This window comes from Megalobrama amblycephala, linkage group LG2 (assembly GCF_018812025.1).
Source record: "Megalobrama amblycephala isolate DHTTF-2021 linkage group LG2, ASM1881202v1, whole genome shotgun sequence".
Classification (NCBI taxonomy): domain Eukaryota; kingdom Metazoa; phylum Chordata; class Actinopteri; order Cypriniformes; family Xenocyprididae; genus Megalobrama; species Megalobrama amblycephala.
The window spans coordinates 3,975,966-3,986,963 of record NC_063045.1 but is presented as its reverse complement, the minus strand read 5'-3'; the positions used below and the strand labels follow the sequence as shown (position 1 = coordinate 3,986,963).

The 10,998-nt window shown below is 51.2% G+C and overlaps 1 pseudogene; it reads right to left on the bottom strand.

Annotated features, from left to right (window-relative positions):
• Nucleotides 1-2,261: 2,261 nt before the first annotated feature.
• Nucleotides 2,262-2,378, bottom strand: LOC125263847 (annotated as a pseudogene).
• Nucleotides 2,379-10,998: the final 8,620 nt, after the last annotated feature.

Below are 10,998 nucleotides of genomic sequence, written 5' to 3'. Positions count from 1 at the left end.
TGCCTTTGTCATGGAGGTTTCAGTTCAGGTCACTGGTTTCTCTGTTTGTTTTCTTTGTTTCCTGTTTTTGACTGCTCTTTGGATTTTGACACTTGCCTGTTCTGGACTTACGATTTTGGATTACCCATTGAAAACCCTGCACTTGGATCTTGCCTGTTTGTCTCTGTGTCTCCGTGACAGCTAAGGTCAGGTGAGTTTGCTGGCCAATTAAGAACAGGGATACCATGGCCTTTAAACCAGGTACTGGTAGCTTTGGCACTGTGTGCAGGTGCCAAGTCCTGTTGGAAAATGAAATCTGCATCTCCATAAAGTTGGTCAGCAGCAGGAAGCATGAAGTGCTCTAAAACTTCCTGGTATACGGCTGCGTTGACCTTGGACCTCAGAAAACACAGTGGACCAACACCAGCAGATGACATGGCACCCCAAACCATCACTGATTGTGGAAACTTTACACTGGACCTCAAGCAACGTGGATTGTGTGCTCTCCTCTCTTCCTCCAGACTCTGGGACCCTGATTTCCAAAGGAAATGCAAAATTTGCTTTCATCAGAGAACATAACTTTGGACCACTCAGCAGCAGTCCAGTCCTTTTTGTCTTTAGCCCAGGCAAGACGCTTCTGACGCTTTCTGTTGTTCAATAGTGGCTTGACACAAGGAATGCGACAGCTGAAACCCATGTCTTGCATACGTCTGTGCGTAGTGGTTCTTGAAGCACTGACTCCAGCTGCAGTCCACTCTTTGTGAATCTCCCCCACATTTTTGAATGGGTTTTGTTTCACAGTCCTCTCCAGGGTGCGGTTATCCCTATTGCTTGTACACTTTTTTTCTACCACATCTTTTCCTTCCCTTCACCTCTCTATTAATGTGCTTGGACACAGAGCTCTGTGAACAGCCAGCTTCTTTGCAATGACCTTTTGTGTCTTGCCCTCCTTGTGCAAGGTGTCAATGGTCGTCTTTTGGACAACTGTCAAGTCAGCAGTCTTCCCCATGATTGTGTAGCCTACAGAACTAGACTGAGAGACCATTTAAAGGCCTTTGCAGGTGTTTTGAGTTAATTAGCTGATTAGAGTGTGGCACCAGGTGTCTTCAATATTGAACCTTTTCACAATATTCTAATTTTCTGAGATACTGAATTTGGGATTTTCCTTAGTTGTCAGTTATAATCATTAAAAAATTAAAAGAAATAAACATTTGAAATATATCAGTCTGTGTGTAATGAATGAATATAATATGAAAGTTTCACTTTTTGAATGGAATTAGTAAAATAAATCAACTTTTTGATGATATTGTAATTATATGACCAGCACCTGTATACTGCGGTTCATTTGAGCATATGTGAATGCTGCCGTTCGAACCCTGGTGTGCACCAAACAAGCGGACCGAGGCCGCTGAAAAGATGGGTCTCGGTCCGCTTCCAAACGAACGGTTCGAATGATATATGAATGCAACACGGGCCAAAGACATGTAAACGAACCAAAAACAGGAAGACGAAACCCTGAAAAGGACAGAATCCTCTCGCATGTCAGTTTTTTCTAGTCATAGTTGCGAGTTTGCCCACCACAGGCATCAGACGCGCGTCTCCACGCAGCAGATTGTTTGTGTGTGTGACGGATGGATTCCCGCCGTTGTTTTGACTACTTTACACATTTTATAAGCTTCACAAGTTCCCAGCCGGCTAAAATACCATCATATGAAGGCTACGCACACATAAGCGCATTTATCTCAACACACAGCATTGTTTTGCATGTTCAGTAATTTCCGTCTCAAAATAGGCAATACGTCATAAAATAAGATAATAAGATAATGAGGCATTTATATAGCGCTTTCATATGTACTACTGTACACCCAAAGCGCTTTACAATCATATCAGGGGTCTCTCCTCATCCACCACCAGTGTGCAGCATCCACTTGGATGATGCGACGGCAGCCACAGTACAACGGCGCCAGTGCGCTCACCACACACCAGCTGAAGGTGGAGAGGAGAGAGAGTGAAAGAGCCAATTCAATGGATGGGGATTATTAGGAGGCCGTGATTGGTAAGGGCCCATGGAGGGAATTTGGCCAGGACACCGGGGTTACACCCCTACTCTTTACGAGAAGTGCCATGGGATTTTAATGACCACAGAGAGTCAGGACCTCGGTTTAACATCTCATCCGAAGGACGGTGCTTGTTACAGTACAGTGTCCCCGTCACTATACTGGGGCATTAGGACCCACACAGACCACAGGGTGAGCACCCCCTGCTGGCCTTACCAACACCTCTTCCAGCAGCTGCCTGGTTTTCCCAGGAGGTCTCCCATCCAGGTACTAACCAGGCTCAGCCCTGCTTAGCTTCAGTGGGCAACCGGTCTTGGGCTACAGGGTGATATGGCTGCTGGCCAAAATCCGACCAATCACGTTGTGAATGTATCCCTATGCCTTTAGGTTCGGTGATAAAATTGCCAATCTGAACACTAATCGGACCAGGACTGTTTCTTTTCTTCTTTTTTGGTCCGGACCAAATGAACCAAACAAACCGAACTACAAGTGCAGGGTGAACGCACCCTAAGTCCCATCTCATCTAACCATGTCAATTAGAATAACTGGGCCAAATCTAATTTCATCTGGACTCTGACTCAGTTTTCTGTAACTGTAAAAGGATGCATTTAAAAAATATTGATTTAAGGGATTAGTTCACTTTGAAAATGAAAATTAGTCTAAGCTTTACTCACCCTCAAGCCATCCTAGGAGTATATGACTTTCTTCTTTCTGATGAACACAATCGGAGTAATATTAATATCAAATATCCTGACGCATCCGAGCTTTATAATGGCAGTGAACGATACCAATGAGTATGAGCTGAAGAAAGAGCCCAAAGCAAAATGAAAAAAGCTTAACTAACACAACGTCACTTATGATTCTTCCTAACTTGAATACAGAAGGTGATCTGGCAGAAGCTAAATATTTTACTTTATAACCTGTTAAATATGGATATTTTTCAAATGAATTGCTTCGCTTCAGAAGGCCTTTATTACTGTGTGGAATACGTTTTGCTTTGGATGCATCAGGATATTTATTAATATATCTCTGATTGTGTTCATCAGAAAGAAGAAAGTCATATACACCTAGGATGGCTTGAGGGGGAGTAAAGCTTGGGCTAATTTTCATTTGAAAGTGAACTAATCCTTTAATATTTGGTTCTTGTTTTTTTTTTTTTTTTTTTTTTTAGATACACTGATTTAATGCAACTGTCAACATTAAGAAAGTTATATTAAAGTTTTAAAGGCCATATTTACAAAAATAAAGCCAAATGTTTATCTTAATTTTAGAGAAAGATATTTGCAGAATTTGCTGTTTTTACAATTGCAGTGTCTAATAGCAAAAATTGCAAAACTATTCAAATCGTTAGCCTCATAGCATAATTGCCTAAGTCATTCATTTTCAAATGATACTTAGGCAATTATGCTATGAGGCTAACGAAATGCAATATGATCTGGAATTATTCACATGCTGTTTCAGTGGTCATATAAATCATGTAATTAAAATAACCTCAATTAATTAATATTTATGACATTACTTCACAGAAACGAATGAGCAGGTATAATAAATTTAAGCCGGTACCCTCTGAAAGTGAAGAGGAGGTTTACATCGACAAAGGTCTTTGAAGAGTTTCCTCCAATCGTCTGCACAGACTCCAGATCTTAGTCTGGTTTCAGTCCAGATTTCAATCTTCAGGATGAGGGAGATCAGATGATTTCCAGCAAGATTGTGTGACCAAAACACATTTCATTGTTGAACAATATTCATGAGTATGTGAAGAAAAAAAAACACTTTCTAACATATGTGTGGCGTTCAGTCTATAAAAACACATGGGAGAAGTATAAGTGCAGATGCAAATGAAGTAAAGAACATCCAAATACTGTCTGAATATGAACTTGAATATGAACTTGTGTTAATATCAGGTGAAATGGGCGCCTTACTACTGTGTGCGATTTTGTCTTTCGCCACTTGCACTTGTATATATTTTAAATTAAAAAGTCATTTTTTTTTGTAAATGTACAGTTTATTTTCAATTTGTAAGTTCGCTGATTACTAATAGTTTGACAGATTTTGTGAGTTTCAAATGGGAAATAAAATGAACACAAATATTTAAGAACATGTGCAGTTCTCTAAAAAAATAAAACTCATATGTAAGAAAATATAAAGCTGAAAATAGTAAAAGTAAAAACCAATATCTTGCAATTGTGACATTTTTAACCTCTAGTTAGTAGTTAATATCTTGCATTTGCAAAGCAAAATTTCAAAGATAGGGGTGGGGTGAACAGTAGCTCATTATCATTTAAAGGGACATGCACCGAAACGGCTCGCTGTGAACAGAGCTGTTTTTGACAAGGTAAAAAGGGTGTTTTTTACACAACCATTTAGAAATTTTAATAAAAGTATGTTATAGACTTTTCATGAAGACCCTAAAGAATCATACTAACTTGTGGAAAACTGGCATCCGATGTCCTCTTTAAAACATCAAATCCATCTGGTGAACAGTAATAAATACATCAAACGTAACTTTTAGCTTCCCAGGGTGTTTTCAAGCTTTTTTTATGTTAGCATTGAATTTTTCATTCCCTTTCAGTCGGTCACGTTCGACGTACGTCAGTAGTGACCGACGAATTGGGATATCGCTTAGAGAGCCCTATCAGCTTCGTGTAAACTAAAACAAGCCAATGGAATTGGCGTGCGATATTTGCATAATGCGCACCGCCCCGACAGGTGTATATAAATAGGAAGCAGATGCAATCGCACTCTGTCTTTCGCTTCGGAGCCATTCAGTGGTGTCCTGTTTAAGAAGACTGTTTGTGTGAACTAAACTGCCTCGAAGAGGATTCACAGCAAGCCGTGTGTGCCGGTGTAACGGTGCTACAGCGAGGTCGCGAGCTCCCGAGGATCCGAGCTATAGCTCTCAACTGCTGTTTTCACAGCACACGCCTAGAGTGAAAGTGTGTGTGTTGCGATTTGGGCCGGTTCCTCGGTGTGTCCAGGGAGTGGTGTACCTGGCACATCGCGTCACTCCCTGTGTGCTTCGGCACGAGCGAGTTGACTGTTTTCCCCTTCTAAAAGAGCTTTACAGACGAACCCTGACAGTATGTCATTTCGTCTGTGCGTTAATGGGTGCGGTCGTTCCCTGGTCCCTGCTGATGGGCACAATCGTTGCATCTCGTGTTTGGGCATTCAGCACGCTGAAGCAGCTTTTGTGAATGGTTCATGTTCCCATTGCGGGAACATGACTATCGCGGTGCTGAGGTCGAGACTCTCCTTCCTGAAGTCTCAGGAAGCGGGGGCCCCCTCCCCTGTGCCCCGTTCGACCGTTTTTTCCGGCCCGGGCCGGAATGACGGTTCGGCGGTGTATAGGAAGGGTGACCTGAGGCTTACGGTCAGGGCTTCCCCGCCGAGCGGAAACGCTCCTCGGGCCCCTGCCGCCTCATCAGCACCGCAACCCATCGTGCCACCGTTGGTTTCCGCTGGGCCCTCTACGGACTGTCCAGCCGTTACCTTTGGTGTGCCGGCGGCGGATCGGAATGTCGACCGCTGCATCGGAAGGTGAGCCTGAGTCCTCGGGGGAGGAAGATCCGGACGCGCTGCCGCCCGGGACGGTAGCGTGGCCCGAGTCGGATCCCGAGCTCACGGCTGTGCTCTCCCGGGCCGCCTTGTGCGTCGGGCTTGAGTGGAACCCTCCACCCTGTCCGGCCCATCTCGGTTGGACGATTGGTACTTGGGGGGGGTCGCGCTGGTCAAATCCAGCGTCCCGCCCCAATGCCTTTCTTCCCGGAAGTACACGATGAGGTGACCAGGTCTTGGCAAGCTCCGTATGGGGCTCGTACAGGGCCTGGTCCCTCGTCCGCCTTCACCTCCCTGGACGGCGGGGAAGCCAGGGGATACGCGAAGCTCCCGCCAGTCGAGCGGTCTGTTGCGATGCAGTTGTGTCCAACGGCCGCTGGCGGGCGCGGTGAGCCGCGTCTCCCGTCCCAGGCCTGTGAATTCTCAGCCGGTCTGACTGAGAAAGCTTACAGTGCCTGTGGGCAGGCTGCCTCTGCCCTGCACGCGATGGCCCTTTTGCAGGTCTATCAGGCAAAAGCGCTGTCGCAGATGCCCCAGGAAGGTCCTGACCAACAGCTGCTTGGGGAGCTGCGCGCTGCCACTGACCTTGCCCTCCGGGCAACGAAGGTGACAGCGCGTTCTGTTGGCCAGGCGATGTCTACTCTGGTAGTCCAGCAACGCCACCTCTGGCTGACCTTGGCAGACATGAGGGAGACCGACAAACATCGGTTCCTGGATTCCCCCGTGTCTCCGGTCGGCCTTTTCGGCGACGCGGTGGAGAGCTGTGCCCAACAGTTCTCCGCTGCACAGAAGCAGGCTGAGGCTATCAGACATGTCATGCCACGGCGGTCCGCTGCTGCCTCCACCCAGCCGCCCGTGGCTCAGCCTCAGCCCGCTCGTCGCCGAGGGCGCCCGCCTGCGTCTTCCTCCGCCCCTGCTAAGTCGGCAAAGCAGCAGCCTACACCAGCCAAACAGCAGGGTGCCGGTCGCGGACGTGGTGCCCAGCCCGTCTCTGCCAAGCCAGGTGGCAAGCGGTCGGGGAAAACTCGGCCCTGAGACGGGCGACCTGGAGCGGAAGGTTCCTGCCCTTCGGGAGAGTATTCCATCTGCTCTCCCACCCCCGGAGGAGGGCCGGGGGGATTTTGTGGCGTCTGTCCATCTACCGCCGCTGGCTCTCCGGAGTCCAGCGGTACCCACTTTGCCACAAAAAGAGCAGTTTCCTCAAACTCCAGGTCACAAGAGGGCGCGTTTGCCAGTGTGCCAGGCCCCGCCTCGCCACTCGCAACCCCCTCCCATTTCGCCAGTAGGCGACAGTGTGGTGGCGCAGACCGCGTCCCGTGCGCCGTCTCCCATTCGCACTGCTGCCTCGCAGAGTCCGACCTCACTCCGGGCCGCTCCCATGCCGTCCGAGTCGGGTCCCTCTCTGCCTTGCTGCCCCACCCCCGGTGCGTCTGTGGTGCCTTTGGTCCCGCTGGCTCGGAGTCTGGAGGCGTGGAGCACGCTTCCCAGCCCGTCCCGCTGGCTCATTCGCACTATCAGACTCGGCTATGCGATTCAGTTCGCCCGGCGTCCCCCGGTTTTCAGGGGTGTCCACTTCACTCAGGTGTCGTTGGACAGTGCACCTGTTCTCCGGGCGGAGATTGCTGTCCTCCTGGCGAAGGATGCAATCGAGCCGGTCCCTCCAGCCGATATGAAGTCGGGGTTCTACAGCCCCTACTTCATTGTACCAAAAAAGGGCGGTGGGCTACGGCCAATCCTGGATCTGCGCGTCCTGAACCGGTATCTTCACAAGATGCCGTTCAAGATGCTCACGCAGAAACGCATTTTCGAATGCGTCCGTCCCCGGGATTGGTTTGCAGCAATAGACCTGAAGGACGCGTACTTTCATGTCTCGATTCTGCCTCGACACAGACCCTTCCTCCGGTTTGCGTTCGAGGGTCGGGCATATCAGTACAAAGTCCTACCCTTCGGGCTGGCCCTGTCACCCCGCGTCTTTACGAAGGTTGCGGAGGCGGCCATTGTTCCCCTCAAGGAACAGGGCGTTCGTATTCTCAACTATCTCGACGACTGGCTGATCCTGGCCAGCTCGCGAGAGCAGTTGTGCGAACACAGGGACATGGTTTTAGCTCACCTCAGCCGGTTGGGTCTTCGGGTCAACTGGGACAAGAGCAAACTCGCCCCCGGGCAGAGGATCTCTTATCTCGGTCTCGAGCTAGACTCGGTTGCACGGACTGCGCGTCTCACCGAGGCGCGCGTCCAGTCGGTGTTGAACTGCCTGAGTTCGCTCAAGCGCAGGACAGCGGTTCCACTGAAAGATTTTCAGAGGCTCCTGGGGCATATGGCATCTGCAGCCGCGGTCACGCCGCTCGGATTGCTTCATATGAGACCGCTTCAACACTGGCTCCGCGGCCGGGTCCCGAGATGGGCGTGGCAGTGCGGCACGCTCCGTGTCCCCGTGACACCGAGCTGCCGTCGCACCCTTGTCCGGTGGTCGGACCCTTCGTTCCTGCGGGCCGGAGTACCCCTCGAACAAGTGTCCAGGCACGCTGTGGTCTCCACAGATGCCTCTGCCACGGGATGGGGGGCCACGTACAACGGGCATGCAGTGGCAGGTCTTTGGACGGGGCCTCAGCTGCATTGGCATATCAATTGCCTCGAGTTGCTAGCGGTACGTCTTGCGCTGGCCCGCTTCAAGAAGCTGTTGTCAGGCAAGCACGTTCTAGTCCGCTCAGACAGCACTGCGGCCGTTGCGTACATCAACCGTCAAGGTGGTCTACGCTCCCGTCGCATGTCGCAACTCGCCCGCCATCTCTTGTTGTGGAGTCAGAAGTATCTGAGGTCCCTTCGGGCCACTCATGTCCCAGGTGTGCTCAACCGTGCAGCCGACGAGCTGTCACGGCAGCCTCCACTTGCGGGCGAGTGGCGGCTCCACCCCCAGGCGGTCCAGCTGATTTGGCAGCGTTTCGGCGAGAGGCCCAGGTAGACCTGTTTGCCTCCCGGAAACTGCCACTGCCAGTGGTTTTATTCCCTGACCGGCGGCACGCTCGGCACGGATGCCCTGGCACACAGCTGGCCCCGGGTCTGCGCAAAATATGCGTTTCCCCAGTGAGCCTTCTCGCACAACTCCTGTGCAAGGTCAGGGAGGACGGGGAGCAGGTTCTGTTAGTGGCTCCGTATTGGCCCACTCGGACCTGGTTCTCAGACCTCATTCTCCTCGCGACAGCCCCTCCCTGGCCGATTCCTCTGAGGAAGGACCTCCTGACTCAGAGACGGGGCACCCTGTGGCACCCGCGTCCCGACCTATGGAACCTCCACGTGTGGTCCCTGGACGGGATGCGGAGGTTCTGAGTGATCTCCCGCAAGCGGTTGTAGGCACCATCACTTCCGCTAGAGCTCCTTCCACTAGGAGTCTCTATGCGTTGAAGTGGAACCTGTTCGTCGAATGGTGCGCCTCTCGCCGAGAGGACCCCCGATCATGTTCGGTCGGATCCGTGCTTTCCTTCCTGCAAGAAGGGTTGGAGCGAAGGCTGTCTCCCTCCACCCTGAAGGTGTATGTTGCCGCTATCGCCGCACATCACCACGCAGTTGAGGGTAAGTCCCTGGGGAAACACGATCTGATCGTCAGATTCCTGAGGGGAGCGAGGAGATTAAATCCTCCTCGCCCTTCCTCCGTACCCTCTTGGATTTGACCCTGGTTCTCACAGCTCTCCGGGGTCATCCCTTTGAGCCTTTGCAATCAGTCGATCTGAAACTAATGTCTCTTAAGACGGTTCTTCTGGTTGCATTGGCTTCCCTGAAGAGGGTAGGGGATCTGCATGCATTTTCGGTCGACGAAACGTGCTAGATTCGGGCCCGGTGTTTCTCACGTCATCCTGAGACCCCGGCCTGGATACGTGCCCAAGGTTCCTACCACTCCCTTCAGAGATCAGGTAGTGAACCTGCAAGCGCTGCCCTCGGAGGAGGCAGACCCAGCCCTAGCTTTGCTCTGTCCCGTCCGCGCTCTGCGCGTTTACGTGGATAGAACGCGAAGCTTCAGGACCTCAGATCAGCTCTTCATCTGTTACGGAGGCCAGCAGAAGGGAAAGGCTGTCTCCAAGCAGAGGATGGCCCACTGGATAGTGGATGCCATCGCCTTGGCGTATGAATCCCAGGGCGTGCCTTGCCCGCTCGGGTTGAGAGCCCACTCCACCAGAGGGGTGGCCTCTCCTGGGCGCTGGCTCATGGCGCCTCGCTGACAGATATTTGTAGAGCTGCGGCTGGGCGACACCTAACACGTTCGCTAGGTTTTATAGCCTACGTGTAGAGCCAGTATCTTCACGTATACTCGCATCCACTAGTCGGTAGACGTGTTGTACCTGCTCTAAGTGTCGGCTTGCAATGCCATTCCCGCCACTGCCGGATACGTGCATACTTCACTCCAGTCGAGTTCCCCGCTTGGCGAACCCTGTCGAGTTCCTCCGCCTCCCCCTTCGGCTCGGACATTGCGGAGTGTCTGATGCCAGGCCTACATCCGTCGCTGACGCTGTCTGTTGGCTGGGGCCCATATGTCGTGACCCCTCTACGTGAGCGGTCCCATATGTGTAATTTTCCACGGTTTAAAACTCCCTACGGCGAGTCCGTGTCTTTCCCTTAGCAGAGCCAGCTCTGCTGTCACCTGTCAGATGAGTCTCCCTAACCAGGTGGAGCCATCCCAGGGACTCCATATGCGTACTGCCCCGGGCCAGTCCATATGTGTATTCCCACGTAAACTCCTCCCCCATTGGGTAGGTAGTGGTCTCCGCAGCGTCCCTTACGGGTTCGCTTCCCCAGTGTAGTCTAGTTACTTAGTGGGTAGTGGTTAGACAGCAGTAGACTCTCTCGGTGTAAGCTCGCCCCTTCACCGTCAGCCGGTGCTATGGGCGGCTGAGCTTGCGCTGGGCACTGGAAGGGGTTTCGTAACTGTGGCGCTTTAGTTGGGATCCCAATTCGTCGGTCACTACTGACGTACGTCGAACGTGACCGACTGAAAGGGAACGTCTCGGTTACGTATGTAACCCTCGTTCCCTGAAGGAGGGAACGGAGACGTACGTCCCGTCGCCACAGTTTCTGTACCCTCGCTGTAGCGCGGACACCAGTTGTCTCCTCAGCGAAAAACAGAGTGCGATTGCATCTGCTTCCTATTATATACACCTGTCGGGGGCGGTGCGCATTATGCAAATATCGCACGCCAATTCCATTGGCTTGTTTTAGTTTACACGAAGCTGATAGGGCTCTCTAAGCGATATCCCAATTCGTCGGTCACTACTGACGTACGTCTCCGTTCCCTCCTTCAGGGAACGAGGGTTACATACGTAACCGAGACGTTTTGTATCTTCAAATAATCATAATTTTTCTCTGTGTTTCTCTTATTTCCCTGTTAGCTTTAGCATGAAGGTTGTCTAATGTTTGC